General features: G+C 40.3%; 1 protein-coding gene across 17 annotated transcripts in view; it reads left to right on the top strand.

The window, feature by feature from the left end:
- Positions 1-18,039, top strand: part of TRAF3 (TNF receptor associated factor 3) — a 70,997-nt gene that overhangs the window by 11,277 nt on the left and 41,681 nt on the right. For 6 of the 17 annotated variants that reach the window (XM_040557267.1, XM_040557278.1, XM_040557261.1 and 3 more), the window contains one exon: positions 5,784-5,924. The exons of 4 other annotated variants lie outside the window; for them this stretch is intronic. The gene's annotated coding sequence lies outside the window, so the exon portion shown is untranslated. Of the gene's footprint in view, positions 1-5,783; positions 5,925-6,996; positions 9,576-10,798; positions 10,937-11,769; positions 11,887-18,039 lie in introns of those variants that run through there. 7 more of the 17 variants (XM_040557274.1, XM_040557263.1, XM_040557271.1 and 4 more) reach the window with 6 other exon arrangements.

The raw sequence follows: 18,039 nt of genomic DNA, 5'->3' as shown, positions 1-18,039 counted from the left end.
GCCGCTTGCTCATAATAACAACCCTTGTAAGGGCGGTTAAAAGATTATCATGTCATCCAGCTGTATGATAGAATAGCTAGAATTCAGAAAACTTGTAGGTAAGATGCCATAGGAGATGACTTAGAAAGCATGACTAAGACTAAGGAATTCAGTGAAGTTGTTCCTTAAAGAGCAGGTAAGTGTGAATTACTAATTTGTACTTCTTTTGCACTGACACATAGCAACAGACTGCTTTGGCTAAATCAGTACACTGCTAATGATCTGAAATCCAAGAAGAAACTGTATGAAATTAGGTGACAGTGTTAAAGATAAGCAAGACAGAATGGCACAGGCATGTAGGGGAAAAAATTGGAGTGTTTGAGGCAAAGAACAATATCAAACTAATGAGGGAGATAAAAATATATTCTCATCACTCTTTCATGTGGTCTTGAGCAGTTAAGAGGGTATTGTTCCAATAGTCAATATGAAGGAAAAAGTAACAACAGTTGATGCCAAGAGAAATGAAGTGATTAATGCTGTTTTCTTCTATGTAAGAATGAAATATTATAATGCATAACCCAATTAGCTGTTAACTCTTCAGCATATTTATGGTAATTCATGGAGGTTAAATGCAATTCCAGATGTTTTCCATATTTGATTTTGTGACTTCTGTAACAAGAGTGGTGTGAAACTGTGTAATATAATTTTATTTACCAGAGAAACTAGAAAAAATATTTTGTTTGTAAACATCTGCAAGATAGCAGAATGATCCTAAGGGTTATTAGAAACTTCTCCATAGTATTTCTATTGCAGTTCTTTCTGTGTCACGATTAAGGATTTAGGGGGACTGGGGAGAACCATCCCGTTTTAAAAAGGATAGCTGCAGGAGTAGCGTGGAGTGGAGAAGAGAGGAAAAATGCTGGTAGCTGTGATCATCCTGGGATATGTTGCTTAAGTATCTATTTTTGGGATGGTTATAATTTTCAGCAGTCATGTAAAGGATTGAATAACAGAGAATCTATTACATTCCAAGATGGATACCAAATTGGGAATACCTGCAAGTATTCTGGAGAACAGAATTCCAATTCAGAATGAGCAGGCCTTGATTAGTCTTGGTTGTTGGCTTTGGGTAGCTCACTGCTCCTTAAGATTTTATATAGCTTACATTTTTCTTGCAGCAAGGGTGCAGCCTCAATTTCTCTTGATCTCCTGAATTTCAATACTGAATCCAATTCAAGATGTCATTGAGCTTCGAAGTACTTGTCCTACAGCCTCACCTTAAATGAGATGCCTGAATCTGAAGTTAAGACTAAATGCAACATGTCAGTCCTGATGCCATTACCAGCACTGAAATGAAATTGTATCTTTCCCCCATTTGTAGAGTAGACTCAGAGCTGCAGCGTGCTAGAACTCACTTTATACCGTGGGCAATGTTTAAATGATCAGTGAACATGAGTTTTGTTATATGAAGCTGTGAAGTGAACTGTAAAATGAAGGAGCTGTTTTTTTAAGTCTTTTTTTTTTTAACTACCACAAGTATAGCAAATGCAAAGGGAAAGATGGGAAGGCCAAATAAAGATGTAGCACTATCCTAATGGCTGTAATTAGTCACTAGGGCTCAGGTGTCAGAGCCTATTGCTAAATATTACATACACATACAATAAGAACAATAGGAGCAAAAGCATTTAGGGAGTGTTTAATAATTCACGTGTCTGTATGGCCTGATCGTCCTGGTAGAGTTCCCTGAGCCCTTATGATGACTCTTCTTAAACTGGTGTTGTCTCTTTGTTCTTCTGATCTCTACTATTCCTCCTGTAAATAAAAAAGTTTTTAAGAAGCCTTCAATGTTTGCATGTCTGAGAGACTCTTCTACGGCCTCCAATTAAACCTCCCTGTGTATTGAGATCTTTGGTGCTTGAATAAAGAGGTTAACATATAATGATTGTAAATTGGCGTGGCTCCTGTTCTAGGCTAAGGTAGAATATTCATCCGTTCTCAATAACCAGGATGAGACTAAGTGGTGACTGGGTCATTCTTTCTGCTAATGCTCAGAACAGTCAGTCCTCATCGTGACAGTGTTACAGCTTTGCCGTGATTGCGGCAGAACGAGTTAAGAAGACAGCCCAAATTAACCAACTTTGGACAAACAGGCAGGATGAGAATTGAAGCCAGGCTGATGACTTCTCAGGATTATGTCAGTCGATTAAAACTAACTTCCTGTCAATACTGAGCTTGGCAAAAGTGCGTAGGGGAAAATAGATCCTGGAATGTTACACGTCTTAAATCAGTAATATCATTGCCTGGAATTTGTCAAGACATAACTGCTTCTGGTGGTTGCACAGACACAGGAGGTTTCAGAGTTGTCTCCAGTCCTTATTCTGACTGGGAATAGCTGGACTGGAGGTATAAGGTCTGAGCAGTCAGCCTGTCAGGTGAGAACTCTCAGCTGTTTTTAAGTAGTGATACAGGTGGCTTTTCTGTTATCCTGTTATTCTGTCCATGAGTTGAGTGCTTTAGAAGGACAGAAGTCTCTATTACGGGAAGAAAGAAGTCTAAGTTGTGTGGTGGTGTTGTTTGCCTTCATCCTCTCTGTTCTTCCTTTCAGTAGAGGATTACATCATGGGCTGGAATCCATGCGTGCTGCTGCTGCAAGGATTTCATTTTTTTTTTTTAGTGCATCCTTTGCCCCTTGTTTAGTCTGCTAGTACTGTGTGCTCTCACTGTGCAGATCTGGACTGCTGTACTGAGGCCTGTCCCTGAAGCACATGGAAATATGTTGCTTGACAAGACTTACTGAACCCTCTGTAGCATTGTATCCCTGTCAGAATAAAGGAAAGGTGCTTTCATGGCATGGCCTTCATTTATGGCAGTAGCTCAGAGGCTTCTGACTTTCGTAGGGCTGTCTAGCAAAAGAGTAGGTTAAGCTCACTCCAGCATGACTTCCAGATGTGTAATGCCCCAGGAACAGCTATGCTCACACTTACAGTATGAAGTGCAGCGATCGCCTTAGGTGGAAAACCTTAGGCAGACCACAAAACCAATATTGTTCTGGTTGTGGTTTTTTGATAAGGCATACAGGGAGTGCAGTCTGCCAGTTTGTGGAGAGGGAGGACGGAGTCGGTACGTGGATAAAGATGATGAAGCCAGCGGAAGCGTGATGCTGTTGAGCGTGACAGGAAAGCTGGCAGTATAGGTGCAGGTGAGGAGCTTTCTACGTGAACTGGTGGGCACCTTTGGGTTCTCAGGGCCATTCCAACAGCTTGCTTTGGCCACTGCGTGGTAGAGATGTTGTATTTCACCTGGTCAGTGCAGCTGTATCTCTGGTCTCGGACTGTATGTTCTGGGGGTAGAATTTGGGCCTTCAAATGAACGAGTGCATCCATCGCTAGATAATAGGAATATGCTTTCTATTTTCTGTTTTGCTTACTTTATTGTGTGTGTATATTTATATATGCAACAATTTTGCATGATTACAGGTCAGTTCTATCCTGCAGTGGAGGCAGACCCTTTTTTTACATTGAAACTAGGAAAGGAGCATGTAGTTACTGGACTCAGATGGCCTTTTTCAGTCTTTTTTTTTTGTTGTTGATCCATCCAACCTGGCCTTAAACAGTTCCAGGGATGGGGCATCCACAGCTTTGCTGGGCAGCCTGTTCCAGCACCTCACCACCCTCTGAGTGAGTAAAGAATTTCTTCCTTATATCTAATCTAAATCTATCCTTTTTAAATTGAAAACCATTCCCCCTTGTCTTAGCACTTCACTCCTTGACAAAGAGTCCCTCCCCAGCTTTCCTGTAGGCCCCCTTTAGGCACTGGAAGGCCACTATAAGGCCTCCCTGGAGCCTTCTCTTCTCCAAGCTGAACAACCCCAGCTCCCTCAGCCTGTCCTCATAGTAGAGGTGCTCCAGCCCCTTGATCATCCTCATGGCCCTCCTCTGGACTCGTTCTAATAGGCCCATGTCCTTCTTCTGCTGGGGCACCAGAGCTGATTGCAGAGCTCCAGGTGGGGTCTCACAAGAGCAGAGGGGACAGTCACCTGCCTCACCCTGGTGGCCTTCTTTTGATGCAGCCCAGGGCACGGCTGGACTTCTGGGCTTCAGGTGCACATTGCCAGCTCATGTCGAGCTTCTTGTTAACCAACACCCCCAGGTCCTTCTCCTCAGGGCTACTCTCGATTGTGGCTTTTACTCAAGTGTGGCTTTTACTGGCAGATATGTCAGTAAAGTAAATCATTTGTGAGAAGAAAGGAGAGTTGTGAGGTCTTAACGTGTAGTGGGGTGGAAAGGATGCTTTGGTAGGACAGAACTCTTTATAAAGAATTTCATTGCAAGAGTAAAATAGATTACAGAAGGACTGTAGGAACAGTTTTTCATATATTGCATTGTGGAGTGCTCTTGCGGGAGCTGGCAAAAGATGCTGAACTCTGAATTTGGGCTTCTAAGTGTGTGGTGTTTTTATTCCTTCTTTCCTGAATGCTTTGTGGCTTGTTGGTAAAGTTGTATTACACTGCCACAGTAACAGAGTTGTACCTCTTCACTACTGAAACAACTGTGGTCTTTGTGCTTTTGAGACTTTTCACAGATTTAACTTATGATCAGTTTTGCAGTTTGAAATATTTTAGAATTCAAATCCTAATACTTTGGAATTTAAGATCTATTATATTAATTCAAAATACTTAATTTGCAACTTTGCAAAAGTTGTATTTTTTAAAAAAAAGATGTAGTCTTTAGTATTATTAAAAAAAAAAGTAAAAGCAGTAACTAAACTATAAGCGATAATCTATACAATCTGAATTTTCAAATTTGTTGTATTTTTAGCAGAATAAGAGGGAATAAATTTAAGCAGTGAATGTATTGAATTTACTCTGATTTTATCTTTGAGTTTCTTGACATCAAATATAGTTCTCAAGCTGTTCTCAGCCTTTGGAAGACTGAGGAAAGCTTCCTTCATTCCAGTTACTCTGTTTTGAGTGAACTGGATTTTATGTTGTAGTTGTGTTGCAGCATGTTTTCATTGGTAAAAGAAAAGAACACCTTTCAGTTTGTTACTGACTGTCTGTAGGGATTCTTGGCTCTCTTATTAGCTTTTATGTCACCGTAAAGTGAAAATGGAAGAATTAAGATGATATCGTGCTTTTTCGTAAATCCTTTCTTGTAAATCCATTCTGATTGTTTCACTAGCAGTAATTTTTTTACATGAATAAACTGGTAACTTAAGCTACGTTCAGTTCTCAGTATCGCAGTTTAGAAATGGCCACGATGGTCTAGCCAATACGTTTTAATACTGTTTGGTGGCAGTATTAAAACTACCTGTGTTTTCAATCTTCATATTTCCTCCCTTTTTTATCTGAGTGTAAATTTTTCCTACGCTGAATAGGTTCAAGTACAGTAGCTAGTAGAATTAGACCCATGTTGAGAAATGGAGCATGCATCTCAGATAGTTTCTTTTCTTGGTTTTGGTTCAGGTTAACAGAAGTATCTTTACATCTGCAGTGTCTGGAAATTTAAGAACACTGTGAACCTCTGGCCAATAAAAATTTTCCCATTATGTAAAACATTCTTGCAGATTAGCTTGACTCACTCGGTGGTGGCAGTGGTGACTTCCTCCATGAAGTAAATACACTTTTGCAATGAATTTCCTAGTCAACTAATAAATCTCAGTGTAGCTTTCTGATTTGCTGTAGTTTGTGTGGTTTCATGGAGCTCTAACCTACTATTTCTTGTTTGTGCCTTCAAGCTTGAGAGAATTGTTTCTGTATATTAGTAGGAGACACTTGAAACCGACTTTACTTGTTTGTTTCCCAGCAGGAAAGCCTGAGTGCTTGGGCTTTAACTGAATCAAGACCAGCTCTCAGCAGTGGGAGACTATATTAATCCATTGGAAGTACAGACTGCAATCTTGTGTATCACTGCGGTTTGTGTTGCGAATTTTTCTCATGTAAACAGGTAGGTTGCGAAATTTTTTCTCTGCTGCATACATTGTTTTTGTAATGCGTACATTTAGAAACCTCGTGACAGTAGTGTGAGGTGGTTTTCTTTTTTTTCCTTTTTTTGGCGGGAGGGGTAGCGGTAGTATTTCTGTCATTGCATGAAACTGTAAAGTACCTTATTCTTCTTTGTGTTTTCACATCTTTAAGTTCATGGTATTAATTTTACAAATCTGCTTCAGTGCTCCGAGTTGCTTTAGGTATGAATCAGGGTGATAGCTCAAAACTCAAGCAAGTTTCTTTCTTGTTTCTGTAAGCCAGCCCTCTGGTAGTGTCTTTTGTGTTTTCCACACAATCAGTGGATTATTTGGCAAGTTCTTCTGTACTCTCTGCCTGATGGAGTTATGTTGCCCGATAGTATGTGGAGGTTTGTTAATAAATTTTGGGCTGTTTTTATTAGTTTTATTCCATTTGCAAGCAAGGTAAGCAAATTATTATCTCTATTTCATTGAACACCAGAGGGAAAGATTTTTTTTAACAAATAGTTTAGAAATGTAATAAGTCAGATGGTAGCCAACTTCCTTAGTCAGCTCTGCCTAATTTGGGAAACTGCATTATACCTTAGTTGTGAGAGCGGAAAATCCAGCAGGAAATGCCCTGCTGGAATGGTTGGACACTGTCTTGACCTTTTTTCTTTTTCTCTTACCCTTCCCCCCAAATACAAGGGATTTTGAACAATTTGTGAAGCAGGCTTATCTGTCTGTAAGAATTTTTCCCTTGGCCCTAGCATCTAACTTAATGCTAGATGTTATTTCTTAGGAAATGCTGTGTGCATCCTTGATAGTGTGTGAATCCCAGCCAGAAAGCAGCTAGGCTGCATGTCTCTGTCTTGAAGTCATTCCCAGTGTCCCAAAGCAAAACAGATTAAAAAGTGTTAAGGTGCTAGTTCTAGACTAAATGCAGAAACTGAAAACTATTTCCAAATCTTACTTTACCATTTATGTACCCTTTTTAGGGGAAAGGGGATATTGCTGGTCCACCCCCCCAGCTTTACCAAGATATAATTATGTTTTTGTGTTCCTTATTTCTAGTTATTTTTTGACTTTTGGCAGTTCCCAGCTTAAGACTGAAGTCCTATTATACAAGGTAATACATATACAAGTATGTGAAGAGGTGGGATCTTGGTAGGTGTCCAGGTAAGATGAGAGAAAGGAGGCATTATATCTGTTCCTTGATGAATGGGAATAGAAATGTGCAGAAGTGCTCCAAGTCATGCAGAAAGTCTCTTAATAGTTCTGATTATTTTTTTCCTGTTCCAAAGCCAACAGTCCTTTCCCCTTTCAAAATCTGTTATCGTATTTTTTTTATGTGGCACTTAATGTTTGGCCCACAAGCCAGGGAAGAGATTCTAAACTGAAGATGACCTTTGGCACTGAATAAAATATTTTTAGTAGACGCAAGCTTAAAATAACTAAAACTTTGTATGGGAGCCTAAACTTGAGTACACGTTGTCCATTATAAGAACTAACTAAGCCATATTGGAAGATGAGAAAAACAAACGCACACAACCCCACAAGACAAAACAACAACAACAACAACAAAAATAAGGCTGCTGTATCAGTGCATGGGATCTCAGGAACCCTTGTGAAAAGTAAGTGAAGCACTTGTGCCCAGCTGTGAGAAAGTAGTCTTTCTCCCATCTGTGGGTGGGGGAGTGGGAGGCAGATATTTCGGTTATATCTGTGAGTCTGTACCTGTGTTGCCCATTACCACCTTCTTTAAAAGGTCAATGTAAACCCTGTTGAAGCTTGCCACTAAAAACAAGCAGTCTTTTCACTGCTATGAGCCAGAAGCCAAGAGGATGCGTGCACCTCCTAATTCTTTCCTGTTTCCTTTCTGCTTATCCCCAAATAACACAGTCTGAATGTTGGCTCCTGCCCCTTCTCCTGGGGCTGCAGAAGAAGGTAGGGAGGTGAGATAGGGAGTGCTGAAGAGTTACTGGAGGTTGCTGAGCTTTCGGTGCCACTGTCAGCATTTGTTCAGCCCCACCTGATGTTCCAGTGATGCCAAAACAGATAAGTCTGGGCAGGATGCTCACCCAAGGAGGAGGTGGATGGATCTTGAGGAATAATAGCTTTCTGATGGTAGGCAGCTGGGCTGCTGTGGACTAAAAGATCTGGCCTTGAGCCTTGCTCTGCAGGATGCAGAGGGAAGGAGGGGTGAAAAGCAGTGATGAGCCTATTGTTGCAAATGAGCTAACTGGCTGATTGGTACTGGGGCTCTCATGCTGCTCCCTCTGCTCTTAAATGCAGCTGTGAAGAGTGAAGAAGAGAGAGGGGGAAGGGGAAAACAAGCTAGACTAAACTTCTCTGTTAAAGCAAGTATAAATTAGACCTCTAGTGTCTGAAGAGGCAGTGGGCATAAATAAAATAAACCCTAAGAAATTACATCTAAACACAAGAAAACCTTTTTGAGGGTGCTCAAATGCTGCAGCAGGTTGCCCAAGGTGGGGTTGGAGAGTCTCTTGTAGGGGATACTCAAAACCCAGTGGGACACTGTTCTGAGCAGCCTGCAGTAGTGACCTTGCTTGGGTGGGTGGACTGGACAAGATCAGCTCCAGAGATGCCTTCCAACCTCAGGCAGTCCGTGAAAGTTTCTTTAGTGTTTTTTTTTTTCTAACGTATACTTTAGCTGCTGTTGCAGAATACTTGGGAAATAATTACAGATGCTGCTGCTGGCCATTTGTCTTGCAAATGCTGCTGCTGTGTAATCATGGCAATTTTAATTGTATGGGGAAAGCATCCAAGTGTTAAAATAGTTAATTAACTAGACTGCCCTATTTAAACAGCATAAGCAAAAAAAAAAAAACACTGAAAAACCACAAAATAAACAACAACCCTCTTCCCTCCTCCCCCAAAAAACCCTATCACCTTCAAAACGTTAAAAGACTTTTTGCTTTATTTTTAACACCTTAACATATTAGTGGCTATGAACATAAAAGATAGTTTTAATATAAATAGTGAAGTCACTAAAATATTTATCAAAAATATTTTTTCGTATCATTTACCTTTTTTTCCCCCTGATTCCCTCTAAGTTTGCCACAAAGTACACCTCAAAAATTATCCAATGAAAAGGAGGGGAAAAAGATGAAGGAAAAGAGATGCAGGAACGTGAGAGGGACAATAGAGAAAATGCTAGAGATTTCACCAAACTCTGCAGTTTATTCCCTTAAGCCCACATCTGATGTGGCAGGAGATGATTTGAACAAACTTTACTGTGACTGTTTCTTTCCTGGGCTCTTTCAGTCCTCTCCTGCCTGCATTTTGCGTAGCCATCAGAAAGACTGCAGTGCAGTCATTGGCAAGGAGGGAATTACTAGGAGGGAAAATCAAGCTGTGGTGACTCCTCTTGCAGTGTTGTGTTACTGAGATCCGTGTTTGGGAGCGGGAGGTAATGCATGGATGCCTTCGGGTTCCAGATTCAGAGGTCGGGCTGCTTGTGAAGCAGGATGTGGATAAGTCTTCATTGTGTCCCTCGTGTGTGCATGTCATGGCAGAGCGCCATTAAGTTTATTGATGCAGTGGTTTGTTTGTTCTGTGATATGAACTGCTTGCAGTTTCTGCCTAATGCTTTGTTTCTAATCCTCTGTGCTCAGACAGTGGAGAGCAAGGTAAGGTACTTTTTGTTGCCTAACATTTGAAGGTTAATGGAAGTAACTTCTGCATGTTGTAGCATGCAACAATGACTGTGTTCTGCTGGAGAGTAAAAGTTTTGATCACCTTATTGCTTGCAGCTCATTGAAATTCGCTGTAATAAATTCCCTGGATTATCTAGTATACCCAGGTTGATGAACAGTTCCTTTAATTAAGATGAATTAAAAGATTTTTTTGGTCGTGTTTAACTCTGATATTCCAATGTAACAATGAAAAATTTATTTTCAAGAACAGCGTTTTGGGACTGTTTGTCCTCTTTATGTTAATCTTAAGAACTAAAAATCAGGCCTTTCTGTCTTATTCTTGTCTCTGGATGATTTTTTTTAAATGTAAGAGTTTTAAGGTTATAGCATTGTCATAATGCTGCTATTTAGCTGTGAAGTGCACTCATTTAGTAAGAAAGAAAATGTGGAGGCTCCTAAATTCTCTGAATTGGAAGGAATTACGCGCAGGGAGAGGCAGGAGGGGCTGGAAGCTCAAAAATTGCTGCGCTAAATTAAGCTTTATAGCTGAGAATGTAAATGGATAGTGACCAGGGCAATCAATTGGTGTCTAAATTCTGGATGGGAGCTTTAAAAGAGCTTTAGAACTTACATTTTTTGCTGAGTTACTATATAAAAAAATTAGTACCGAAATCTGTGACATCTGTAAGCACTATCGACTGATTTGGAGTGTATGTACTATTTTGGTAGGGAAGTGTAAGGTGGTGAATCTTCACGTGAGTTTGTTGGTATGGATTTTAGAACTGGGCTATTTTTCCAGCTTCGTTTCTAGAATGGGTCAGACTGGGATTTCATTGGTCAATGCATTTCTTTTTCCAGAGTCTGAACCGCTCATTAGCCTTAATTAATAGGATTTTGGTCCAAAGGTGCAGCATGGCTGCTGCTCCGTTAGAAGTGGTAGCCTTGCCTTTCTCTACCTCCTGAGGACCGAAGGTGAATTGAAGCGTGTGACAAAGATCAAGAAAGAAAGCCCCCAAAAGGACTCATTTAATAGCTCTGAAAGTCTGTAGCACTTCTCCTAACAAAATAAATGTTCCCTTGGTCTCGTGGTACAGAGTTACTTAGATGTGATTATGAGAATGAGAGCCCAGCACGCTGAGTGGCAGATATGATTCTGTGGCTGTCTACGTTTCTGTAACCCGTTCTGTGTAACTGCTGAGGTTGATCCATCTTTGCAGGATGACAGCTGGGAACACGCTGCCGAGCTGGGCCCTCGGTGCCACCCTGCTTAGTGTCATCGGGGAACATCGTTGCGCTGGCACCACGGAATAGCTGGTCAGGCTTCCCAGAGTTCGCTGACACTGTTAGGCTTTGTGGTAGGTGGCTGCAGGACTTCACTGCCAAGAATTGAGAAATTGAAAGTATTGCACAAGTGTGGTTTGATTTGTGTGTAGTATAAATGGTTAAGTGAGGTTTCTACAACACGGTCACAAAGTGTTGTCCTTGTAGCATGAGAGCTCTGGGGACTTCAGATTAGTGTATTGGTTGCATAAGCATTGGGGCATTTGTTGTCTGAACTCGACTGCCAACTTTTAGGAATGGGCATAGAGATTGATGGACGCTTCCATTAATAATGCTTTCAGACTCTTCCTCTTCGTCTGTGCCTGTAAAAGTGTTAAGATCAAACAAGTTTGCCCCCAAACAGGTTGCTTTCTTCTAATACAGGTTTGAATATTGTCGTGGGGTGAATCATTTTTTGAAGAAATGCTCTGTAAAACACTTAGCTGCTTTTCCAGAATAATGTTTCCAAATGGAATTCAGTGTTTAAAGAAAACTGCACGACTTTGAAGTGTGTGTGTGTTTTTTAAGTCTATGATGAAAACGAATCAGGGTGGATAAGCTTGTACATGTGTGAGGGCAGGAAAAATTAACCATAACTTTATGCATGTCCTTTTAGCGTGTTTTGTTGAAAAATCTGCTGTGAGCAATAGTGGAGAGGAAAAGAACAGTTTAAAAATCATTCATTTGTGTGTTAACTATACTGTTCTTTATCTATGTTCTTTTTAAAATTTGTTATTAAATTAGTTTGATACTCAACTTCATTAGACTGACTTTATAGATGCTGAAAAACCTATACAGCATTTTTGAATGAAGGTGACATAACTTTTCTTTCTTTACCCTAAAGAAAGAAATGTGGCAGACTAGCAAAGCTGTTCTTATTGGCAAGAGTAAAGAGAACCCTTTCAGAGCATTGAGGGAAAATCTCATTTTCCTGCTCTCACCTGAAGCTGCAGATCAAATGAGATTCAAATAAAATAAAGGAAATGTAAGCAATCAAAGAGCCTGCTCCAAGTCTGGGAGAAGGGAGGGGATGTTAGTGTGTCAAGAAAAGGAGGATAGAAATTTCATCAAGAAAGCTGTTCCAGGAGCTTTGGAAATAAAGAGCTTTTAAAACTAACAAGTTCCCTTTTAATGTTGTAGTATCTTCAGTTGTCTTTCATGGGGAACTTACATGAGGAGTATGTGATTTCCAGAGTGATGTGCAGTTTACCTGTGTATTCAGGATAGCTAGAGAAGAGGTTAGCAGAGGCAGCGAGTTAAGAGCAAAGGCTGGGTTGGGAAGAGTGCAAGAACTATCAAGGATTTCAACTGTTAAGCCATTCTGATAGCAGCAGTGATACTGCTGTGGCATTTAAATGAAGAAGGGTTTTGTAACCTTCTCTTACAAAGGACCTCTGCTAAAGAGCAGATTCCAAGAAAATACATTTTTTTATCTGTTTGGAGGCTCACCTTTAATCTTCTAATGCTTGTGACTTGACCGAGGGTTGCTTGACACTATTCACATTCGTGTCAAATTCTTTCTTGATGTTGTTTTTAATAAAACTTTTTTTTGGCTGCTAAGACAAACCTTGTTTGCCAAGCATAAAAAATGGATAGCATTGGATAAACTTCAAAGGAGAAGGATATTCTTGGGAGAGCATTCCATCTGAGCAGCCTTTTCACTGGATCGATGTAGATTGTTAGGACTCTTGAGTAGTTCTCTGCTTATGTGCCATTTCAAACTTCACTGGAAATCTCCTTTTTTGCCTTGTTTTTGTTTCAGCATCTAGTTGTACACGTTTCCTCTTTGTGGACATCAAAAATGCAATACAACCTGTTGTGAGAGTGAGTAGTGTTCATTTTGATGACTTTGGTCTGGATTTCCATGTCCAACACTTAGTTTCCATTACACTGGTGCTATTATGGAACATAGACATCAGGAAAATACGTTTCTAAAAATCTGTGTTGTAGATTTTAATGTTGTACTTCAAGGTAAAACTTTGTGGTAGTTGAACGAAGCTACTGGTCAAAACACAGCAGATAAGAGAAAAGGGGGCTGTGTGAAGGGTAGTATTTCAGTACAAAAAGTTTGTGTTAATAGAGGTGAGCTCTCATTTGCTTTTTATATTCAGTTTTGACCACTTTTTTGATCCATCTGCAGATGTAAAAATTATGTGATGACATTAAATATTTAAAATTTTTATATGGGTAGAGGGAAAGTTGGGATTAGCTTCATTTCAGCTGAACTTGGATACTGTGTATTTGCCCTAATTAAAGCTGTTATTAGCCCTATGTCCTCTGTAAATGCGCTTACAAAATCCATTAATTCAGTGAGGCACAGTAGCTGTTTGGACTGGTAACAAAATGTGTCCGTGTTCCAAAGTAGGATAACCTTCACTTATGTTATTTGCTGACAGCTGTGCTGGTGATAGCTGTGATTTAGTAAAACCCTGGTGCAGTCAATATGCAGGAGGAAAAAATACTAGAGCTTTATAAATTATGTATATATAGTGTGTACTTGTGAATACCTAGTTTTGTCACTTTTTTTTCCTGAATAACTGTCTTGAAAATTAGAAGATATAAAAAAAAAAAAAGTTTATGGTTTATCTACAAAATTTACTGATATGAACTAATGCTAGGAATTTTCTGCACTTGGCCTCAAAGTAATTGCTTCTAAGGTTAGCAAAGGGATAGGGGAAATGCAGAGCATGCTTAACAGATGCTTTTGGAGATGTTTTTGATTTTTTCTCCAAGTGTTGTATTTTGCCAGAAAATTTCCAGCTACGTCTACTGAAAGCAAATGCTCGTATTCTGTAGGCTTGAACTAAATTACGGTGGGATGCCTATCTGTAATGGAGGCTATGAGCTTGTACCTAGTGTGTTGTAGAGGTTATTTAATGATGGGAAAAGATCCCGGGAGCTGTATTGAGCCTGGCTCCCTAGATGCATGTTTTAGAATTTTCAACTATTTTGGGACTTTTCTATAGTGTAGGAGGCGCATTTTTATATGTTTTTAATTGGATTAAATTTGATGCCTTTTTTGAGATCTTCTAAAGGTAACAGCGTAAGAGCTGCCGGAAGAATGTAAAGCCATTAGAAGAAAGGGTTCTTCACAGAAGGCTTTATAATGATATGGCAGTAGTTCTACTTATGTATAGAGATGCTTGTGCCCTGACTTAATAGCTATTTGTGTATGATATATCTGGTGTTAGTGTTTCCAGATTCTGAAATTGCTTCATATAGAACACTGGGCTGCAATTTTATTGGACAGTATTGGAGATAAGACTTTTAAGTCTTCAGGGAGGATTTAGACTAGTGACTCTTAAATTTTAGTTGAAGAAGAGTCTGAAAATAATACTTTCTGCTGATGTAGAACACTTCAGGCCAGGGAGGCTATAAAAGGTAAGCTTATTTTGTGGTAGAGGAAGAAAAAACAAAGTGTGAAGTCTTAAAATCATGTAGCCATTCAGTAGAATTGGTGGGGAAAAAAAAATCCAAACTACTGCTATAATAAAGCATCATTCCTGGGTTCAAGTTATGTGCAAAAAAGTGGGAAATTACAGCTGTCTGTCCTCTGAATACTCACTGCTGATGCAGCATCCTTTAAACTCTAATCTTAGGATTTAAGCTGCTTGGTCTAACAGTGAATATCCTGTGCATACTTCTAAACTTAGCATTTGCTCCAGTTGGAAGCTATTCTTTGCATTTTGAATATTTCGACTGTGCCTGCATGGATCCTTACAATGCAAGCAGATAGTCTTTATCAGCATAAATTCTACAAGGAATCTGAGTGCTATTCTTCTAGTTTCTACTGCAGCACCTGGAGGCCTTCAGATTTGCTTTTTCACAAATAAAAAATCATAGTTAAATATTAGACTGCTATTAATATATTAAACAATTACTCTTTTCAGTATTAATTTGGTGGAGATGAACATGATTTTATTAATATTAACCAGAGGAGCCCTCTGGCTGGAGCCTTCTGGAAAAAGAATTTCCGGCTAAAACTGGCAGCCTCATGTTAACAAAAGTCTTTCTAAGGCCTTGTGGATAAAGTGGAAGTTGCAAGTTTTTAATGCCTCTCTTACAAAGAAGCAATACTGTACACTTCTACCAGAAGTATGCTTGCAAGTTTGCTTATTTCTTTTGTTATAAACTTTTTTTGGCTGGCTAACAGTGGATAGCACTTACTTTGGGGTAGTGATGTGAAATTTAGTGGGGAAAAAAATTAGTAAAGTAGTCTTACAATCTTTACTTTAAGTGTATCATAGAGGACAAAATCCTCATCAACTTTTATTAATTCTCAAAATCCAGTGCCAAGAGACAAATGTTCAAAAGGACCTGTTTTTTTGTCCTTGGTATATTACCCTGTCTAAACTGATACTGTAAAGATGGCTTATTCTCAAGATGTCGTCAACATCTACTGATCTGAAACCTCCAGGATAACTTGATATACACCTGCAGGCAGCAAATACAAGAGTTAAGGTAGGCAGCACAAAATAATAAAATGGTTTGCGAAAGTAATCACAATCTGAATGTTGAAAGTAGGAAATTGCATCAGGTTCCAGGCAGAAGAATCTTTTAATAGGACTTTGCAGCTGGTAGAACAAATACTGTCATAACACCAGAAGGAACTCATATCTTTCTCCTGCATAGACTTGGCCTTCAAATAGCACATTCCCAAAGTCTAAGTTTACTGCAAGAGAAAGCAACAAGTTAGTTCTTTCTTGCATTGATGGGAAAACATGTTTTGTGAGTCTGAGTCTTCATTTACAAAGAAAACGCAGCTTCTTACTTGAGCACGTTTAAAAAGATAAGCTCTTTAGAAAGCAATGAATGTGAAATTCTGTTTAGAAAGTTATGACTTCAGATTCTGACAGGCCTGTCTCCAAGTGTTTTTTTGCTCTTGAAAACTGAACTTCAGTAATACATTTTTACTAGAGATGTAGAAGCTGGAGTATGCTTCAATATAACTAGAAATACTAGCATAAATGTTCTGTTCAGATTCCATTTTGAAATGTATTTTGATTGGATTTTTCTCTACTACAATAATATTCACAACAAAAAACCTCTCTCTCTTCCTAAAATTCAAGATGGTGTTCATGAAGAATATAGTGTCAACACTGAAGTAGGCGATATAAACACTGATGATAAACCTGTGGTCATGTCATTGAACGAGTGGACAATGTTTTTGTTTTCCCCCACTTTTTGATGAATAATAAAATACAGTTGAAGAGGGAGTTGCCCTTACGTCCCCCCCTCCCTCCCCTTTCTTCCTGAATAAGAATCAATGATGTTAGACAAAGCTGAGGTTGTGTGGTGGTTTTACTCGGGTGGGTGGCTGAGCTCCACCACAACCGCTCTCTCACTCCCCCTCCTCAAAGAGGAACGGGGAGAAAATATGATGAAAAGGGCTCAAGGGTTGAGATAAGGACAGGGAGATCGCATAATAATTACCGTGACGGGAAAAACAGACTCAGCATAGGGAGATAGTAAGATTTATTGCTTATTACTAACAAGCTAGAGAAGTGAGAAACAAAGGAAAGAAACCAAAAGCACCTTCCCCCCCGTCCACCCTCTTCCACCTCCTCCCCCCGAGCGGCGTAGGGGAACGGGGACATGGGGGTTATGGTCAGTCTATAGTGCTTCTCTGCCGCTCCTTCTCGGTCACTCTTGTCCCCTGTGCTGTGGGGTCCCTCCCACGGGATGCAGTGCCTGCTAAACTGATCCGGTGTGGGCTGCCCACAGGCAGCAGCTCTTCAAGAACTGCTCCAGATCTGGGTCTATACCATGGGGTCCATCCCTCAGGAGCGACCTGCTCCAACCTGGATCCCCCATGGGCAGCAGCTCCTGCCAGGTCACCTGCTCCTGCGTGGGCTCCTCTCCACGGGCTACAGGTCCGGCCCGGAATCTGCTCCAGCAGGGGTCTTCCACAGGCCGCAGCCTCTGTCGGTGCAGGTCCACCCGCTCCACCGTGGTCTCCTCCACGGGCTGCAGCATGGAACCCTGCTCCACCGCGGTACTCCATGGGCTTCAGGGGGACAGCCTGCTTCACCATGGTCCTCACCACAGGCCGCAGGGGACTTCTGCTCTGGTGTCTGGAGCACCTCTCCCCCTCCTTCTTCACTGACCTTGGTGCCTGCAAGGCTGTTCCTCACTCCTCTCACTCTCCCAGCTGCAGTGCAGCGTTTTTTTTCCCCTGTCTTAAATATGCTCTCACAGAGGCGCAAAACAACATCACTTATTGGTTCAGCTCTGGTCAGCCGTGAGGCCCTTATCAAACATGGGGCAGCTTCTAGATCCTTCTCACAGAAGCCACCCCTATGGCTCCCTGCTACCAAAACCTTGTCGCATAAACCCACTACAGGTTGTTACCTAGAATGGGGAAAAATGCACCTAAGATCAGTAAGAGAGCAATCTGTGCTTAAATGAATGTCTTCCAGGCAATTCAGTGTTAAGTATTCTGATGTCATTTGTTGTTAGGTTCTGGAATTTGATTAATACTTAGGGCTTTTCCAATGAGAAAGTAGTTTTTACCTGTATTTTCTAGCATAGGCATGCAGTAGTCAGTTGGATTGGAAGAGTGGGAAATGTTTTATGTGGGTCCATAGGTGAATGGATTTTTGAGCTTTGGATATAGGTTTAGAAAACTTAATTCAGTTAGACTGGAAAGAATTTCTTGTGTACGTGAGATGCTGTCATCTCGGTGTTCTTAGATGCCCGTTTTCTAGTTCGGCAGTACTTAATTTCAGCATTGAATTCAGAAAGTGCAGAACCATACTAGAAGTTGCATTTATTTCATTTCCCAGCTTCCCGTGTACTCTGCTGTGTTCAGAATTTCCTGGGAATGTTATTTTGTTAAACATCAATTGCATTTTAAAATTAGATTAACCAATATTTTTGTGATTCTTGAGAAAAAGCGGCTTTCTTAGAGTTATTTACTATAAGACATGCAGCACTTCTATTTATTTACTTGCTGGTCTCTGACATCTTTGCTTCTGGAAACAACAGCAGAAGATGAGGTAAGGGATTTTAAGATAGGTAGTACTGCTGCGTAGATTTCAAGGATGGTTTCATTTAGAGTCAGCACAGATGTATTCTGCCAGAAACTGTCAATGCAGAAAGTATTCTTCATGTACTTGCCAGTCAGCAGAGTAGATAG

This window comes from Cygnus olor, chromosome 5 (genome assembly GCF_009769625.2).
Source record: "Cygnus olor isolate bCygOlo1 chromosome 5, bCygOlo1.pri.v2, whole genome shotgun sequence".
Classification (NCBI taxonomy): Eukaryota; Metazoa; Chordata; class Aves; order Anseriformes; family Anatidae; genus Cygnus; species Cygnus olor.
This window is presented reverse-complemented; position numbering and strand designations above follow the sequence as displayed.